The sequence below is a fragment of the Platalea leucorodia genome (genome assembly GCF_965183815.1).
Source record: "Platalea leucorodia genome assembly, chromosome: W".
Lineage (NCBI taxonomy): Eukaryota > Metazoa > Chordata > Aves > Pelecaniformes > Threskiornithidae > Platalea > Platalea leucorodia.
This window is the reverse complement of record NC_138859.1, coordinates 24,812,169-24,831,445: the sequence shown is the minus strand read 5'-3', so window position 1 is coordinate 24,831,445 and position 19,277 is coordinate 24,812,169. Positions and strand designations below refer to the sequence as shown.

The following is a 19,277-nucleotide window of genomic DNA, read 5'->3' as shown; positions in this document are numbered from 1 at the left end:
TGCTTCACTCTCTTCGCACTGTACACATTCTACCTGTTTACTGAGGATTTTACAACTGGGAAATCTGGTTTATTTAATTCTTGCACTGCATATCCCTGTGTGAAATTAATAGTGGCATGGGAAGTTAACTGGCAAACAGTTTTAGCAGAGTAATTCCTTCACTGAATGAACAGTGAAGTATATTCTCTCTTTTCAGAGAGGATCTCTTCTGGCACCATGGCAAAACTTCAGGAGAAGGGATAGACATTGACTCCACCTGACAATCTGGTTTTTAGGGAGATGTGACCTAAAGGTGTCTCACTTCCTGGGGGAATGCTACGACTACTAAGCTATTCTATAAGTAGGGCTCCTCTGCTTTAAAAGGAAAGAATGAGCAGCCATCTGGACCCCAAGGGATGGAGAGGCACCTAAGTGCAGGAGAGATGCAGACTTTGGCATTTTTGTGAGACTGGGATTCAGTATCATGACTGCAGAAGGTGGTCAGTTCCAGAGAACAGAACTTTAGATAGTCCCCCCCTTTGGCATTTCATCCCAGTGTCCCAGATTTTCCAAACTCCATTCTTGGGAACCTCCCATCTAATTCAAGTGCTGAATTCCATCCTGGAAAGCAAAGGGGTGACAAGTCTCCTTCCTCAGTAATTTCCAAGGATGGCAAAATGACAAATCAACTATACAGATCAAATAAAATGATTTTCACCCCAACTGGCTTCGAAAAAGTAAATGACTATGGAAGGTGTTTACTCAAGGTCAAGCTTCAGAGGCTGGTCTAAGCCCACCAAGAAGCTCCAGCATAAGGGGATCCACCACAGTACCCAAAATACCTGACGGTCACCAGCTAGGGGCTCCAACACTGTCCATGCAAGAACACAGTATTTCCAAACCACATGCAACCATGGCAACAAAATGCAAATAGTATTTAGCAGAACTAAACCTGATCATTTTCTAAGGTCCCACAAAACCTAGGAGGCAACTGTTGCTAGGAAAATGACAATGTTCATACTAAGAAAATTAAAGTTAAAACTGTGAATCTGTATTTTTCTCAAATCATGCTTGAAATAATAATGACTTTCTCTTGCTGTTGAAAGGAAATAGAGAATTCTCCATTTCTCCTTGAAACTAAGCACTATTCCCTAGAGGTATGGGAAGATTTTGTTTAGTTTGACTGGTAGAACAGGAAAGTACAAGTTCCATATGCAACCCAAACTCCACCATACAAAGGTAAATAGATCATCATGATACAGGCTTTAATTAACAGAACCTGTCTACCCTGAGTAGAGTTCAAGGACTTTAAAGATGTTACTCAAGTGAAAAAGTTTCTGATTCCAGCACTACACATGCAGCTTAGCTGTAAAATGTCACCAGCAAAACTGTTTGGAGGTGTTATGCAGTAATTACTGCTATGTGAACTGAAACTTTGACACTTCCTATTTTTTTTTTTTTTAAATTGCATGGCAGGTCTTATATAACACTCACATAAAGTTTCACATTTTTGCATTTAATATGTAGATGCTACTTAATGAAATCTCCAGACCTAAAAGTCTATTCCTTAAAGATGACTTCTGCTGAACCTCTTTGAAGCAAGTGATCCTCCAAAAAGGAACAAGCTTAACGCTTTTTGCAGGAGGCTACAGTTGCTAACATACACACTGATGTTTCTGTTTTAGTATGTATGTAAGTCCAGATTTAAGAATCCTTATCATATCTTTAATGCTTGTTTGGAATGTGTTCTTATCCTTTTTATCCTATGTGATGTTTAACTGAAGCGTAGAAGCCCTTATTTCTATTATGAAGAAAAATATGATGGAAAAACATTACATCTTGCAAAAAGACAGAAAAAAGACCAATTAGCAATTTAAACCAAACTGTTTTCTTCACATTTTCCTTTCACACCTTCCAAACTTTTCTCCATACAGTACACCACAGTTATAGGAATGTAATTTATCTACCAGTTCCTTATAGCCCCAGCATTATCTCTGACTATATTATCAACTATTTTCTTCACTCTTGGTATTATATTTGGCAGTAACAACTATGACACACATTGCAAAATATATATATACATCTAAGAGCATATTTCCAATGAACCAACTGCTGTCATTCAAGAAAATCACTCAGTGCTACAGATTTTGCAGACCTATCTTTAGTGTCTAAGCAATTTTAATTGAGAAAGTATCAAAACTAACTGAATAAATACCAATCCCTCACTAAAGCTGTCAATTGCACAGAAGCTGAATTCAGAAGTTCTCCACTGGTTCTTCACTGATTAGATACTGCGGTTCAGCATCTTTGCCATGACATTTGAAAACCATCATTGCCTTGGAACTATGACAGTTGTCTTCCACTGAAAGTACCACTCTGAATAATTTTGACCCTACTTAAGAGAAGAAACATCACAACCGAGACTGTGGAATCCAAGTCCTCAATAATCAACATGGACTGCATCAAGTTTCCATAATTTCCATACTATTCAAGCAGAAGATCTTCTGGTCCTGATGACGCACAGGATGTCAGTGGGAAAAGTCAGTGCTTCTCTCCACACACTCGGCAGCCAAAAGACTCTGTATTCTTGCCCTTAGGGTGAAAATTGCTATTGAAATTTCTGTGGGAGGCATAAGAAAGTCAGAAGGAGTTTGCAGAACAGACGTTTCCCATCAGTACCATTTGGGGAATGTCAAGCAGGCAAGGGAAGTGGTGTTACTGCTGAGACCATCCGGCATTCCTCCCGTGCCTCAGCAGTGTAAGAAAGACTCCTGCTTTGCTCAAACAAGAAAAATCACTGCAAAGGTAAACCGAGTTAAATAAGACATTAAAAGAAAATCACTATAAAAGAAAATAAAACTGTATATGGCCTCCTGACAATATTAGCCATGTTTAATAATAATAATAATAATAATAATAATAATAATAATAATAATAATAATAGCTGATTTAGCTGGTTGCCATTCATACAGAAGGTGACACTGTGCACACAGAAAACTTTTGATGATGGTGCAGTATTCTTTGCATGTTGTAGCTCCTTAAATACTAACAGTGCATGATAAAAAATGTCAGGTCCCAGATAACAGACACTCGATAAGGGATTACGGTACAAGATTCCCAAACTGTTGTGAGTAGGAATATGCTGCTTTACAGCCACCATTTTACCCCAGAGCTTAAGATAAATCATGGAGAGTGCATTTATTTCTTCTGATATATTAAGATATAGCAGCATGGTTAGAAAAGTAATTCAGAAAAACAACTCTTTATGAGACCACCTGGCATACATACTCTACTAATTCTTTCAATGGTGTTAAATATTTTGAAAATTAAAGGGGATAGATAAACAAAGATGTGAGAAACCTATCATATTAAAAGGAAAAACTGCATTATTGATCTTCGAAGCGGTTTGCAGTCTAAAGGATTTACAGGTAAGCCCTTTTAAAATATAATAAAGTATAAGAAAATGATTTTGTTTTCCTCTTACCTTACCACCTCTTCAAAACTAGCCACTGCCAGCAGTAGTATCATTTATTCTATTAAGATGGGCCGAAAAACCACCATAACCAAATTTCAAGAACTGCTCTCGCAAGTTGAATAAAATGCAAATAGGAAGGAGATGAGAAACAGCTTTTTGAGAGCTGATAGCAGGCAAACCAAATAAATGGAGGAAATTTTAGATTAAATGTTGTTTTTACTACATTCCATCTTATTTTTCAAGTGCATTCCCCTGGACACTGCATCAATTCTGATAAACACAGAAGGTGATGACCACTGCTCTGCTTCCTGCCGAACAGTCTGGAAGCACACAGCAGCTGTAGCATGAACGCTGAAAAATAAACCTTTAACTGAGATTTGGAAAACCAAAAACTCACAGAAAATAATTCTAGAAGCCTGTGCACACAGGTACCCGTTCCAAAATGAACTATAAGCAACAGATGATGTTTTTTTTCAAATGCTGAAGAAAACCACTCTTGATAGAAATATGGAAAAAACTACATAATGCAAAAAATAAAATTTGCTGAAATATTTATGAACTCTCATCTATTTTGGGACAAAACTTAATTTTGTGTAGTCTGGTTCGTAAAGTGCAGCAGTGACAGACATGGGCAAGATGAGAGATCACCGTGTTTGAAAGACAGAGAAACTCTTGTGTATATCATACATCCATCCTGAAGTCAGTCAACTGTTCCTCACCAAAATCCTGTAAGCAATTATGATTGTTTACCTATAAATTAAGCTAAGTTTTCTAATGAATTCTAATTAAAAGAGTCCACCACAAGGTAAGATGGCTAATTTATTGTGGAAAAATAATTTTATATTTCAGAAAAATTCAATGAAGCTTTTTCCCACGGGAATGTGACATGACTCTTCTGATTGTCTCGATTTATCAAAATCTAAAAGATTAGTGTAGGAATGGGAAAACTTGTCATTATTTGTTCAGATATTTTTTTTTTCTCTGCATTGAGTAAGCATCTGATTTCTTTGCAAGTGCCACAGATAAGTTGTTGGTGAGTAGCTTAAAGACCTGCCTTTAGGAACTGCAACATCCATTCTCTTTTCAGTTTATCTGGAGGGAAGAGATATACTTAAGATTTTGATTCCTATTGCAATGAAAAAATTAAATCTAACCTGTAATGTTACAATCCACCTTCTTTTCTCTCGAATAGGATGGTTGTTTTTTGCTATTAGTAAACAGTTTCTTTAAGGTCAAGAGTTTGGGTTAGCATGCACACAAATGCTGGAGTGGAACAGCCTCTGTACATGCTGTACCAGCTTGATATCAAGAAAAATGCAGCAGAACACAGTGTCTTTGAAGAAGATGTCATATACTTCAGTAGCAGGCCACAGCTCACTCAGTTTGGGCTCAAGCCTAAATATGTACAAGAGCAGTTCTGGAAAACCTCCACTACATTCCAGTAACATATCTGAAGGGCAATAAAAAAAATATCTTACTCGTCTCAACTTTGTTTCAGAGCAGCATAGGCAATCACAGACATCTCCCAACAGCACTGGGGATAAGAATATAGCAGGATTAAATAACGGTAATATATTAGAGTCTTTTCTCATTATGAATGTTTTAAAAGATACTTCCCTGAAATGACTTTATGTTTGGTATGTCACTGGCAGAAAACAGATGGAGAATATGACTATCAGCATTTTGTTTTGTTTTGTTTTGTTTTTTTTTAATTTCTTTCCCCCTTGAAAAACATTAGAAAATTTTATGTTGGTATAAATCAAGAAAAAAACAAAAGAGTATTTATTTATGTGTTAATCCAAACCCCCTCCTGCTGTTGCTTTAAAATTAAAGCTGCAGGGTTAAACCCTCAAAAGCCAGACACCAGACTGAAAACATAGGCTTCCCTTTATCCCAATGTATATGTGTTAAGATACAATTTAATTACAAGTTCACGTAACTATCATCACAGAGTCCTTTAGCCATCGTGTTTGAATCGAACTTATAGCATGTTAAGAATTGATACTTTTTGTCCAATTTCTGGGTTATTGTTCCTGTAATTCACCAATTCTGTGGAAGAACTCCTATTTACAAAAATCGATTTAGCGTATGAAATGTGCAATTTATTCTTCTATCTCGTTTAGTTCCTAAACTACAAAGAAATGAGAAACTTAAGAGAAATCGCTGGTTACATGAAAGGGAAATAAAAGTTTATCTTTCCAATTACGCCTGTGAAAAACATTAGGGTGACTTTATAGAATTGAATAAACATGAAAAACAGAGATTCTTCTAAATTTCTATTTCTTCTAAATATACTCTTCACGTGTTTTGACAGGTTTCCCACAAAGTTATTTCACAGAGAACAAGAATCTACCACTGTCAATAGGGTAAACAAAATTAAAATTCTCTATTATACACTTCTTTAATGCTGCTTTTCGGGCCAGGTGATGAGGAAGTCAGTTTTCAGTGAGTGGCTTATTTTGCTCCATGTGATGCTTCTTATGAACAGCGGGAGAGGAAACAGCCCTGGCAGGGTACTTTTGGTTTTGAATTTCTGCCTGTATCAATTATTTTCTTTATCCAAATCTTTTTCTTTTCCACTTCATATCAAGACTGTCTTTCAATCTTATTTGACTCATTCCCTTTAAAATATTCTCCTTTCCTTCATCCCATCATTTGGTTCCCCTGGCCACCCACACTGCCAATTAACTGCAGTTAATTTGCATGACATTATAGGTAATATTAACAACAGCTGTTAGTGGGAGAACTGCTGTCAGCGAGACAGTGTGATGTGTTGTTCAGGGGGATAATACCTCACCAAGAAGATAAATTGTAAGTTGATGGAACCATCCTTCTGTAACTTGGACACAACTGGAATAAATCTGGCTCTGTATAGGTAAAAAATGGTCCCGTTTTAACTTCTTCATGTTTCAGTTCGGACAGATTTGAGTAGCAATTTGACAGGTGAACAATTTCACGCATGATTTTATCCACAGTCTGAAGTACACTATCTTCCTCTTATCATCTTTTTCAAAATCACTAAGCCTTGATTTATCTTCCTTTCTCTTATTTTCTCTGGCTGTCTTTCCAATTCCAAATCATAGATATCTGCAATGAAGGAATCTAAAGATCTCTGTTATGCTATTTCTTCTAATAGCTATTTACTACCCTTCGATATAAATGGATTGATTTTTTTTAAACAACTAAAAGAGTTCGCAAACCTCACTGGTTAGTCCATAAATGTCCCTGTAAAATATGAAGAGAAGTTGGAAATAGAAGGTGCAACATCAAAAAGTTCTCATGTTTCACCAATATCTCATATAGAAAAAGTAATGTAAAAAGATTCCAATTAAGTATTTAGTACCAAACAGCCTAAAAGGGTCTGAACAGACTTCCTCCTGCATCCATTTCCTTTATTTTATATGGCTGCATGTTTAAAAAAAGAATTACTGAGATGTTTATAACATATGGTAACATACTTCTGGTTCTTAAGCACTACATTTTTCAATCAAAACCTTGCTTTGGGAACACTAAAAGTCTGTTTTACTACATTGTTGAAATACATAGCAGTCACAAAAATAAATCCTACTCTTTGGAAAGCTACTGCACTGGGTTTTTCTGTTTGTCTACGGAGGTTTGACAAAGCCCAACCATCCAGAGCAATCAACTTCTGAAAAGCTCTGAACAACCCACTCGTGAAGAAGACAGCAGGAAAAGTGTCTAAAGACCAAATCAGCAAAGAAAGATGCTTCGGAAGATCAGTACTGTTACTTTTTTCATCCAAGCACTTCAAAATTTGTCATTAGTTTCAACTGAGCAAATGTTGGCTTACAAGGCAGTAATAAACAGTATTTACAGAGAGGCTTGTGAAGGCTTTCTCTTAATATATCACATATTCTATCTACAGCTTACACTCAGGCCCTTCTAAAACCCCAGTATTGCATCAGGCTTCCAGCTCTCTCAAATTCAACACAAGTAGATGCACATTAGAAAAATCAGTGTACAAAATTCTACTGCTTAATTTGGGGAGGCGTGAAGGGACCCTGAGATAGTGCTCATCCATTTCTGAAACAAACTCTCACAACTTCTTTAGCTTAATCATCTTCTCTTTTAAGGACACTCGTTTAAGTGGTCTTATCAAAAACATGTCTTTTGAGTACAAAAATATGTCTTTAGAGTACAAAAATGCAAACAAAAGCCATAATTTATACCCTTTACTGCAAAATACTGACAATGCCCTAAACCTATATAACTATTAAAGGAGGAAAATAAGTAAAAAATTATGATGTTCGCATTTGGCTTTCTTCAAATGTGTGTAATGACCAAAATAACGGGCTTTTAAAAAGACTATAGTAGATGTTTGTATTGCTAATGTCAGAAGTTCTTCCCGCTTCTTCCAATTTGTTCTCATGTCTCATAAATGTGAAGAATGAAAGCTTTTCAATCAGATGATCGTAAGACGCTGCTGCCACACTAAATGTTCTTTAAAAAAAAAAAAAAAAGATAGTAATTTTCACCCTTATTTTCCAAAATACTGAGAATTTCTAAGTGAAATAAGGCTTAATGCCATCTATATAACATGAATACCAGACACCAATGAGACTTCTGTGGAACTCCTGAACGATGAAAGAAGAACATCTTTTTGAAGAACATCTTCCTGATGTTCTTCAATATATTTGTCCAAAAATCCTTCAACCACAAGCATATTATTAAAGACACAATAATGCAAAGACGAACTGCAAATAACTATTAGTCTTTCATACTAATATACGGGAGTTTAAATAGACTGAACTTCACCAACATCTTTCTTTAGCACAGAATTTTAGGATAGTTTGTTCTTTCTGTTTAAGGATAATTTATGCAGCATTTTTTCAGGAAAGTGTCCAATTCATTTCAAGGAAAGAACTGATTAAGAATTCAGACAGAACTGCAGAATTTTGGGGAACCAGGCTTGCTAGGGATGAGCCTAGGGGTGGCATGCCTGTGTTGGAGAAGAGATCTATAGCCCAACTGAAGTGCATTTACACCAATGCATGCAGCATGGGCAATAAGCAGGAGGAGCTGGAAGCCATTGCATGGCAGGAAAACTATGATGTGGTCACCATCACGGAAACATGGTGGGATGACTCACACAACTGGAGTGCTGCAATGGATGGCTACAAGCTCTTTAGAAGGGACAGGCAAGGAAGGAGAGGTGGTGGGGTAGCCTTGTATGTTAGAGAGTGTTTTGACTGTATAGAGCTCAATGAAGGTAATGATAAGGTTGAGTGCTTATGGGTAAAGATCAGGGGGAAGGCTAATAAGGCAGATATCCTGGTGGGAGCCTGTAATAGACCACCCAACCAGGATGAGGAAACAGATGAAGCATTCTACAAGCGGCTGGGAGAAGTCTCACAATCCCTAGCCCTTGTTCTCCTGGGAGACTTCAACTTACCAGATCTCTGCTGGAAATACAACACAGCAGAGAGAAAGCGGTCTGGGAGGTTCCTGGAGTGTGTGGAGGATAACTTCCTGACACAGCTGGTGAGGGAGCCAACCAGGGGAGGTGCCCCGCTGGACCTGCTGTTTACGAACAGAGGGCCTGGTGGGCGATGTGGTGGTCGGAGGCTGTCTTGGGCTCAGCGACCATGACATGATAGAGTTTTCGATTCTTGGAAAAGTAAGGAGGAGGGTCAGCAGAACCACTACCCTGGACTTTAGAAAGGCAGACTTTGGATTGTTTAGGAGCCTGGTTGACAGAGTCCCTTGGGAGGCAGTCCTGAAGGGCAGAGGAGTCCAGGAAGGCTGGATGTTATTCAAGAAGGAAGTCTTAAAGGCACAGGAGCAGGCCATCCCCATGTGCTGCAAGTCGAGCAGGCGGGGGAGAAGACCGGCCTGGCTGAACAGAGAGCTTTGGCTAGAACTCAAGTAAAAAAAAGGAGAGCTTACCGCCTTTGGAAGAAGGGGCAGGTGACCCAGGAGGACTACAAGGATGTTGTGAGGTTATGCAGGGAGAAGATCAGAAAGGCGAAGGCCCAGCTGGAACTTAAACTGGCCACTGCCGTTAAAGACAACAAAAAATGTTTTTATAAATATATCAGTGACAAAAGGAGGGCCAGGGAGAATCTCCCTCCTTTGTTGGATGCAGAAGGTAACCTTGCCACGAAGGATGAGGAGAAGGCTGAGGTACTTAATGCCTTCTTTGCCTCAGTCTTTAATAGTCAGACTGGTCATCCTCAGGGTTTTCAGCCCCCTGAGCTGGGAGATGGAGATAGGATGCAGAATGAAGCCCCGGTTGTCAAAGAGGTGGCAGTCACCGACCTGCTCCTCCACCTGGATGCTCACAAGTCCATGGGGCCAGACGGGATCCACCCGAGGATACTGAGGGAGCTGGCAGAGGAGCTCACCAAGCCACTCTCCATCATTTATCAGCAGTCCTGGTCAACCGGGGAGGTCCCAGATGACTGGAAGTTAGCAAATGTGACGCCCCTCTACAAGAAGGGTCAGAAGGAGGATCCGGGGAACTACAGGCCTGTCAGCCTGACCTCGGTGCCGGGGAAGGTCATGGAACAGATCATCTTGAGTGCCATTACGCGGCACGTGCGGGACAACCAGGGGATCAGGCCCAGCCAGCGTGGGTTTATGAAAGGGAGGTCCTGCTTCACTAACCTGGTCTCCTCCTATGACAAGGTGACCCTCTTAGTGGATGAGGGGAAGGCTGTGGATGTTGTCTACTTGGACTTTAGTAAGGCCTTTGACACTGTCTCCCACAGCATTCTCCTGGAGAAGCTGGCTGCTCATGGCTTGGATAAGTGCACTCTCCACTGGGTAAAAAAACTGTCTGGATGGCTGAGCCCAGAGAGTGGTGGTGAATGGAGTCAAATCCAGTTGTCGGCCGGTCACGAGTGGTGTTTCCCAGGGCTCAGTATTGGGGCCGGTCCTGTTCAAAGTCTTTATCGATGATCTGGATGAGGGGATTGAGTGTACCCTCAGGAAGTTTGCAGATGACACCAAGTTGGGGGGAAGTGTCGATCTGCTGGAGGGTAGGAAGGCCCTGCAGAGGGACCTGGACAGGCTGGATAGGTGGGCCGAGGCCAACTGTATGAGGTTCAACAAGACTAAGTGCTGGGTCCTGCACTTGGGTCACAACAACCCCATGCAATGCTACAGGCTTGGGGAAGAGCGGCTGGAGAGCTGCCTGGCAGAAAAGGACCTGGGGGTGTTGGTTGACAACCGCCTGAACATGAGCCAGCAGTGTGCTCAGGTGGCCAAGAAGGCCAATGGCATCCTGGCTTGTATTATATTGGTTTACCATATACTATCTTCAGTAAAAAACATCCTAAAAAAAATTTTCTTGTATAATCATATTTTAAGTATATTACAGTAGACAACAAAAGGATCTAAAAACTCACACACAAAAATGTTTTTTAGACTATTAACAAGGCATGGCTAATACAATCAAAAAATCTTACTGAGTTACTTAGTGACATAAAAAAATGGAAGAAAATATAGACAAAAAGAGTATTTAAGAGATCTAGGCAGTGTTTTTGGTGAAAAGTAGGTGGCTTCTGCATTTTGAAGAAACATTATGACAAAATAAACTACCTTAGCTTTTTTTTTCCCCTCAGTATTTGTCAAATATGGACATATCTCAGGAGTCTTGATTTAATTTGGTAAAAATTTTGCATTCTGCCAATGGTGTATTCAATTCTACAGCTAAACAATTTGTACACATTTTGTATGTTCAGAGCAGTTACCACTAAGCAGTATTTTTACAGACTACCAGCTAAATAACATTAAGTGCATCATACTCTATTATGGCTGATCAGTTTATTTGGAAGTGGGTTTAATTTCATTTCTGCACCATTACTAAAGTCATCAGATGATCGCAGGGAAAACTTCCTATTTCTTCACGATAGCACACATTTATAGGAAAACACTTATGTCTGGTGGCAGAATTCTGCATTAAACCAGTTCTTTAGATAATTAAAAAAAATTAGATAGAGCTACAGCATATCTAATGTAATATTAGATATGTAAGCAGAGAACATATTATAGGACCCCAAAATATCACAACATTTATTTACAGTTCAAATATTGTTCACATTGATAGTGAATGAAATACTTGTTTGCTACATGCTGGATAGGCTAAAAACATTAACTTTTTTTCACGTCATCCTTCATAAAAATATGTCTGCATCACAAGATCCCATAACCTTACCTGAAATACCTAATTATTACATGAAAAAAATCTGGCTAGTGCCATGAAAGGGACAGAACAGGATTTATATGACAATGTAATGGTAGACAAATATCATGGACAAAAGATTTTAGTTTACAGCTGTTAATATTATGGATTTCTAGAACATTCATTTTGCTTTAGTTGTTTAGCAAGGCCACGACTAAACTGCATATACTGAAAATAAGGCTGACTTCAGTCTTTTGGATCTATAGTACTATCATCTTTCATCCACTGTAAAGTAACTGAATCCAGAAAATTTATAGATTTTAGATTTGTTTCATTATGTTTAAAAGACAGCTAATACTGCAGTTCATAGACCTTATTTTACCTATTCTTTAGCAATCTCAAATTTCTAAGATAAATATGGAGTCCTTACTTATAAAAGACAATTTCTTCCTAGGGAGTAAATGAAATAGGGGAACCTTTTAACATCTACCCATGTACAGGAGGTAGATTAGGTTGGTTCTCTGTTGGAGAAACTAAAATGAAGGACTATTTATGAAGTACTTGCAGCTTTGAATATAATCAACTGTAATAACAAGATACAAGTTACAAAAAAATTCTTTTTGTTGAAACCACTTTTGTAATACTGCTTTTTAATAACCCTCATAATGGCCAAATTAGAAGGACCCCAACTGAAGTCATTGATCCCACATAAAACCAACATTGCTTTTCCTTCTTAGCTTTGTTTTACAAGCTACATTATTTCCAGATGACGCTTGAGGAGTTTCGAGAATTAGATGCTTAAATAGACAGCTGCTTTCTATTTACCATATAAATCAAGGATAAATCAAAGAAGAATCTAAATATTGGACTTCATTCAGCCCATTATGGAGCGCAAACTGAGAAGGAAAAGAAAAAAGAAATATCGAAATCTCATCACCCAAATGCAAAGCTTAATTCTCATTATTAAGACGAGAGAAAAACCTCATTGACATTAGCAGAATTCCAAGCCTCCATGTAACACCAGCTCTGCACAGCAGGTAGATTTAACTGGATTGGTAAGGAGCCAAGAAAAGAGTCAGCTCTGACTGGGAACTCTCCCAGTATATATATACACACATAGCTCACAGCAGATTTTGGACAAGGGGATAAAGGATGGCTCTTCATATATTCACAGGAGTACATTTGTAAATATGAAAAGTCTAACACTACACTACATTGTTTCTATCACTGACAAAATTCCTTCACCATCGAAGTGCTGGTTAAGTGACAGTCCTATATATGAAATAATTGAAGATATCAGCACTAAGTGGGATGATTTTTAGAATTTTTCCTAACGTGTTTAAGCTTCATCTGGATAGAACAATGCATTTTTTTATAGCCAAAATTTAGAAGGTAAAAAAAAAAGTTAAACAACAAGTGAATTTTAGAATTTTTCCTATGTGGCTAGTAATCATCTTACCTACACTATTTTCTGTTAATATTATTCCATTAAAGCAACTGAAGGCTGTTGGTAAAATCCTCATGGATGGTAGAGAGAAGAATTCCCAGCAGACAGCAGCGTGGGGCGCTCCGAACCGTGACCCCTTCCCTGGGTGTTGAGTGATTCTCAGAATGTGCTCCAAGGAGTTTTCATTTAACTACTAAGCCTTCACGCCCACCACCAGTAAACAAGAGTTTGGGCTCCCACTGCCATAAAATCCCTTGTCCCTGTGTTGCATTAGATGATGTTGAAATAAATTTAGAAACCAAATCAAAAGCTATGTATCCAAATACAGACTCAAGTGATGATGCATGCCAAACTATTTGAATCTAAAACTATTCCTACATTTGATTTTTATTTTCCTCAATTTTTGCATTAAGCAATTTTTTTTTCTTACATCAACAAGAGAATTCTGAACCTCTGACATAAGCTTGCCAAAATTCAAAATTTACTCTCTGCTCCATCCCTTCCCTTCCTAGAAATAGTTAAGGAGCATCTCTCGTTACCAGCTGTAGTATAACAAGCATTGAAGTGCTCGAAAATCATACACAATACTATGAAATCCTTAAAAAGCAACCGTTTGGGTAGATGGTAGCTCCAGCAACAGGTCTGATGTGCTACTTTCCAAGGGAAGTTAGCATGCCTCCAGTTATGCTGCTAAGTATCTATGATTTAACAAATTACATTAGGCTGTAATAAAATTACAAAGAAAATCATTGATATGTTTACTTAACTAATTTGTCTTGATTTGAACTGAAAAAAGCAAAATTCTCAATTATTTTATTACCAGATTTCTTGTTTGTTAAAAATTTTGGAAAATGTGCTTTCACTGAATACAAGAAAGCAATAAAGAAACCTAACTGGATTTTTCCCATTTCTTCAAGCCTGGAGATACTCGTGGACAAGGACAACTTGACTGAAGTGTGGTAATGCTTAATAATAAAGCTTATTAAACAACTAGTAAATGAAATAGCATGAGAATTGATCTAACCAAGGATCCTGTCTCTGAGGTGATGGTTTGATGACAGGGGGTTCTTCTCTCCTCCCCACTGGCTTCTCCATCCTGCTCCTGAATCCCACCATATTGACTGAAGTTTATCAGGAAAGGATCAGGAAACTGGTCCAACCTTAATAAACAAACCAACTTGCTCTTTTCTTTTTTAAAGCCCAGAAAACCTCAGCAAGAACAATATAAAAACCAACTGGGTCAGTTCCTTATTTTAGTTCACAGCGAAATACCTTCAGCTTTGTTGTAGAGTAGAAACAGTACTACTGCTCAAGCACTCAGAAATTAAGAGATGCCCATCTCTTAATCTCCATTTGCTCCCTTTGTGTGTATGTGTTACAGCATGGGCATACTGTGCCACAGCACCTCTCCATCATATGATGTTCACAACAGACAGGGCTCAATTCAAGATCACTGATGCTGCCTTTTTCCTTCCATATCCCTCCTGGCCCCAAGAAGGAACACACAGTATTTACCATAATTTGTTTTTCAAAGTCTAGTACTCACAAATGAGTAGAAAGGCTCAAGACAAGACCATAAGCAACACCTAGAATAATTTTATGTATGATTTAACCCTTGTGACCTAGGTACCATGCAAATTCACTTTTGGATTACAGAACACAGTAAGAAAAAAAAATAATTTATAAATGAAAAGTGAATTAAAAATAATGAGAAATGCATTTTAAAAACACATATTTGGTCTAAATGAAACCTGTGAAGAGAATAGCTTACTCAGCAATTCTCCTCCTCTCCAGACATAAACCTGGGCAGAGCAGGCAATATCAGAATCATCCCTTTCTTTCGCTCCATGCTGGGATACAGTGGTAGAACAGGCTTCAGGACTTCAGACACTTAAATTATCTCAGTTCCTAGATTCTTCGCTCTTCTTATAGACAACACAAACATAGGCTTTCAGAAGCAGAGTATGCTGAAGTAAATGAAATCTGGCCTCAACTTTTATTTAGTCAACTGCCTATGCTTCAGATTGAGCTGGAACATGAGCAATTTGGAGAAAAAAAACCTCGTCATGCATAAAAGTATACATTCTTCTTTCAAAATACAGGCAATGAACTTCAGTGATTTTATTCTCCCCTACAGCAATTGTTCCAACTGCTGTCCTTCTCCCCTCCCTCCCTTCGTCATACCAACAATGACGAAGGGAAGAAATTCAGTGAAGTATCTATGTCTCTGGGCTGCACTCCAGAGTGCTTCCCTGGCACTGCTCCATAAACTGCATTTCTCAGCTGTCTCCATCTGTAAGGGGATAACTATGTACAGCAAGCACCTTGGGTCTTTCCTTAGCTGCAGTATATAGTTTGCACCCACTAAGTTAAAAAGAAGTCTAAAATCTATAAAATAGTTTTCAAGCACCAAATTCATACACACACTGAAATATATACATATATATACACCCACATATATGTAAATATATGCCTATGTGTGTGTGCACATATATATTTATTTATATGTGCCCTTTTACAAACATATGCGTGTATCATGCTGTTTTCTTTCCTCTGAATAGTGGGGATGGTAATTTGTCTAGGGAAGAAAATACATGGGTCTCTTTTCATAAATCATAGAATGGTTTGGGTTGGAAGGGACATCTTCAACTAGATATCAATATCCCCCTTCTGACAACAGGCCACATACAACTGCAGTCCCTGGATTAGGGATGTAGAATCATAGAATTGTTTAGGTTGGAAAAGACCCTTAAGATCATCAAGTCCAACCGTTAACCTAGCACTGCCAAGTCCACCACTAAACCATGTCCCTAAGCACCACATCTACATGTCTTTTAAATACCTCCAGGGATGGGTCTCAACCACTTCCCTGGGCAGCCTGTTCCAGTGCCTGACTACCCTTTCAGCAAAGAAATTTTTCCTGATATCCAATCTAAACCTCTCCTGACACAGCTTGAGGCCATTTCCTCTAGTCCTATCACTTGTTACTTGGCAGAAGGAACTGACTCCCATATAAGTTAGTGTTAAAAATTTCAGCCCTATTCTCTAGGCATCTGAAGATGCTTGACAGTTATTTAACCAAGACCCCACAATATCTCAGAGGTTAGTTTCAAAATACACAGCCTTTGGCAGCAATTCCAGCTTATGAAGCCCTTGTGCCCATAAACCCTGTCCCAAGCACTCACTCCAACATCTCTGGGCTGTGATACTGCATGTTATGCAGAACTACCTCATGATATGATATATGATATGATATGGTATGATATATCTCAGGTATGAAAAGCCATCACCTCCACCAAAGCAGCCTCCCTTTGCCCTGGAAGTCAACTGAAGCACCATAGCTCTCCAGGACAGCTCAATAAAGAGCCACAAGACCATAGGAGGAATATGAACATGTGGCAGTGTAATTGCTTAAGCTGGAACTGGGCATGACACCAGGGTTAATCACCTCTGAGAAATACAGTCCCAAAAGCATTATCAATCGCATCACTCAGAAATGCTCAATGCATCCAAAATACTGCAGTCCTCACAACCATGGAAGCCCCTACACCATGAGTCCCTATTGCTCGAGAAGCAAACCCATGGGAAAGGGCCATCAAATCCTCTCCAAGGTGTTTGACATCTCAGGAGCTTTCAGTTGTTCATGCCCATGCAGATCAAAGAGCTTTATCCAGCTTTTGTATCACCTTACCAGGCAAACAGAAGTGGGATCTCCTGGTCTTTAACCACAAACTAACTTGAGGGGATTTTTGCTGAAATGTTTCAAGTTTCAAAAATTAAAGGTCAGATAGCAACTTCTGGGAAAGAAATAAAGAGCCCTAAAACCACAGGTGTCGTAAGGAGCTTCACATGAATTAGGACATGGTAAGGCAGCAGGAATACACAGGAAAAACCTGCAAGTGATTCATTTGCTCTATAAACCCACGTCTCTCTGAATAACAAAATGCCTCTAGTTTGTATGGTACGTCTCAGCAATAATAACTAAAAGATGCAGGTTAAGAAACCTGGTTAGTTAAATTAAATTTAAGGCGTTAAACTATTAGATCAAATTATCTTTTTAGGTACTTCTATACTTAATGTTAGAGTAATATGATAGTAAAGTCTCAAACAGGCATGTCCTGGAACATGTATTAACACTGAAAATAAAACAGTTGTTACATTTGCATCCTCAAAAATCCAGAGCAACTGATAAATCAACTTTTTTTTACACAGTATTGCAGTGAGAGTTCAAATGAGTACAAACCAAAGATACTTCAGTAGTACAAAGATATTATTCAAGTCCTTGGAAAATGTCTCCTTCTTGTACCGAAACTAGAGATTTTCCAACAAGCCGTGCAATTAAATTACAAAATTGTTGCCTATTTGTGGGTATTGGCTCAGTAAACTGAAGAGGACTGTATGGATCCATGTGTTCAGAACATACCAATTTGCCCCGTGACTGCAGTACTCCCCCAGAGGCTCACTGGGAATTGTTTCAATCATTTGTAGGCATTTTAACATACTGTGGATGCCAAAGCCCTGTTCTTAAAAATAATGTTTTTAACTGTATAATTTAAACAATCCTGAAATACAAACGGCTTGAGAATTGCAAGTTGACAGGGTACAGTAAGTCTCTTAGCTATGAATAGTTGCGGTTTTGCTTTGCCATTTGTAAGTGTAATATTTTATTTTAAAGACGTTTCAGACATGACATCATTCATACAGGTTCCTGTATTTTGGTGTTGGTGGTTGCTTAGCTGTCACACATTTTGATAAATCTTTGCAGATTTAGGGATGTACTACTTCTATTTTGAAGCACCTACTAAAACATTAAGTTCAATACTCACATAATCAGGAAGTGGAGAGTCATTTGAACTGAGGGAACATCTTAAGGACTGCGTGGCTTGCTCCAGCACTTTGTTGTGCTTTTTAGACAACAAAGAAAATAAACTGGAAGGGGAAAAAAAAGGAAAATAAATATTAAAATAACTTCATAATAATGTCCTGAAATAGTTAGACTATCCAGTCAGAAGAGATGTTTGATTATATACACAAACTTGAATAAAGAGATTTTTAGAATGCACTGCACAATAGCTATAGAATTTATTTATTTACTTATTTATTTAACATCTGGGCTAAGCAACAGCAGAATTTCAATTAGAAATATTCTATACAATAAACGATGTGAAGAACGTCATATGTTCATGGTTAAATTCTTAAAAGTCAAACTGTAACAGAAGGAATGGTATACATGCAATTTTAGTTCATAACCAGTATGTGTTCGCTAAAATGCAATTTTTAAGTGCAGCATCTCATGCAATATATTGCAATATGTCCTTAAGCATCTTGTGTATTATTAATTTCAATAACCTATTTGCTTATTACAGGAAAAATCCAAGTATAGACAGAAGCTTTGGGTATTTGGAGGCTGAGTTTTTGCATTTTACTAGTATATGCTTTTTTCAAATTTATTTTAGCTTAAGTCAAAGAATAAAGCATTACCTTAGCTTTACAAATACTCTGTGAAATCAGAGGTCCATATATATACAGAGAAATAAACATTTTTTTCATGCATTTTGAAAAAAAGCATGGCAATGACACTCAGAGGATGGTATAATCTGATATATAAGGAGAATATAACTTGACTGCAAAGGTGGAAGGAGAGATGAGAAGTAAGCAGAAGCAGTGGACAAAGACCACCAGCTAGTGCTCAGCACCTTCAAGGAGTCAAGATACTTTTGTAAAGCCGCTGGATACCTCAAACATGGCTTTCAATTCACAGATAACCTACTTTCCCTTCTCCCCATATTGGTATAGGTCATATGTTTTAAGGATTTCTGTATTTAAAAACATTCTTCTGGCTTCTTTTTGGAGCATTACAGGACTCCTGTCAGGCTTTCCTAGGATGACTGTGTTGGTCCTTAGAGGGTAAAAAGGCTGCCATGACAAATAAGCACTAACAAAATTCACTAATGCCTGAGCATGTTGCTCTTGGAGTCGGTGACACTTGGGACAAGGAGCAGTAGCAGACTTCTTGTACACCAGATCATTTCGAAAATATTAAAACCAGTTTAGTAATTAAAAAATTAAGTAGCAAAATACTACCTCAGTGTAATATTCTAGATAGCCTCTATTTCTTGGAACTGGAGGACAGCTTCAGTGCTCAGAGGCACGTGCTTGGAAAGCTTTTCTGCCTCAAGAAATGATGCATTTGAAGAAGTCCTCTTAAATTTATTACTTGAAATATATCA

The 19,277-nt window shown here is 38.2% G+C and overlaps 1 pseudogene across 1 annotated transcript in view; it reads right to left on the bottom strand.

Annotated features, from left to right (window-relative positions):
* LOC309601526 (dymeclin-like) overlaps positions 1-19,277 on the bottom strand; it is a 233,992-nt pseudogene that overhangs the window by 55,321 nt on the left and 159,394 nt on the right. Inside the window, exon 15 of the transcript in view lies at positions 17,874-17,976. The product of the transcript in view is annotated as a dymeclin-like (transcript). The remainder of the gene's footprint in view (positions 1-17,873; positions 17,977-19,277) is intronic.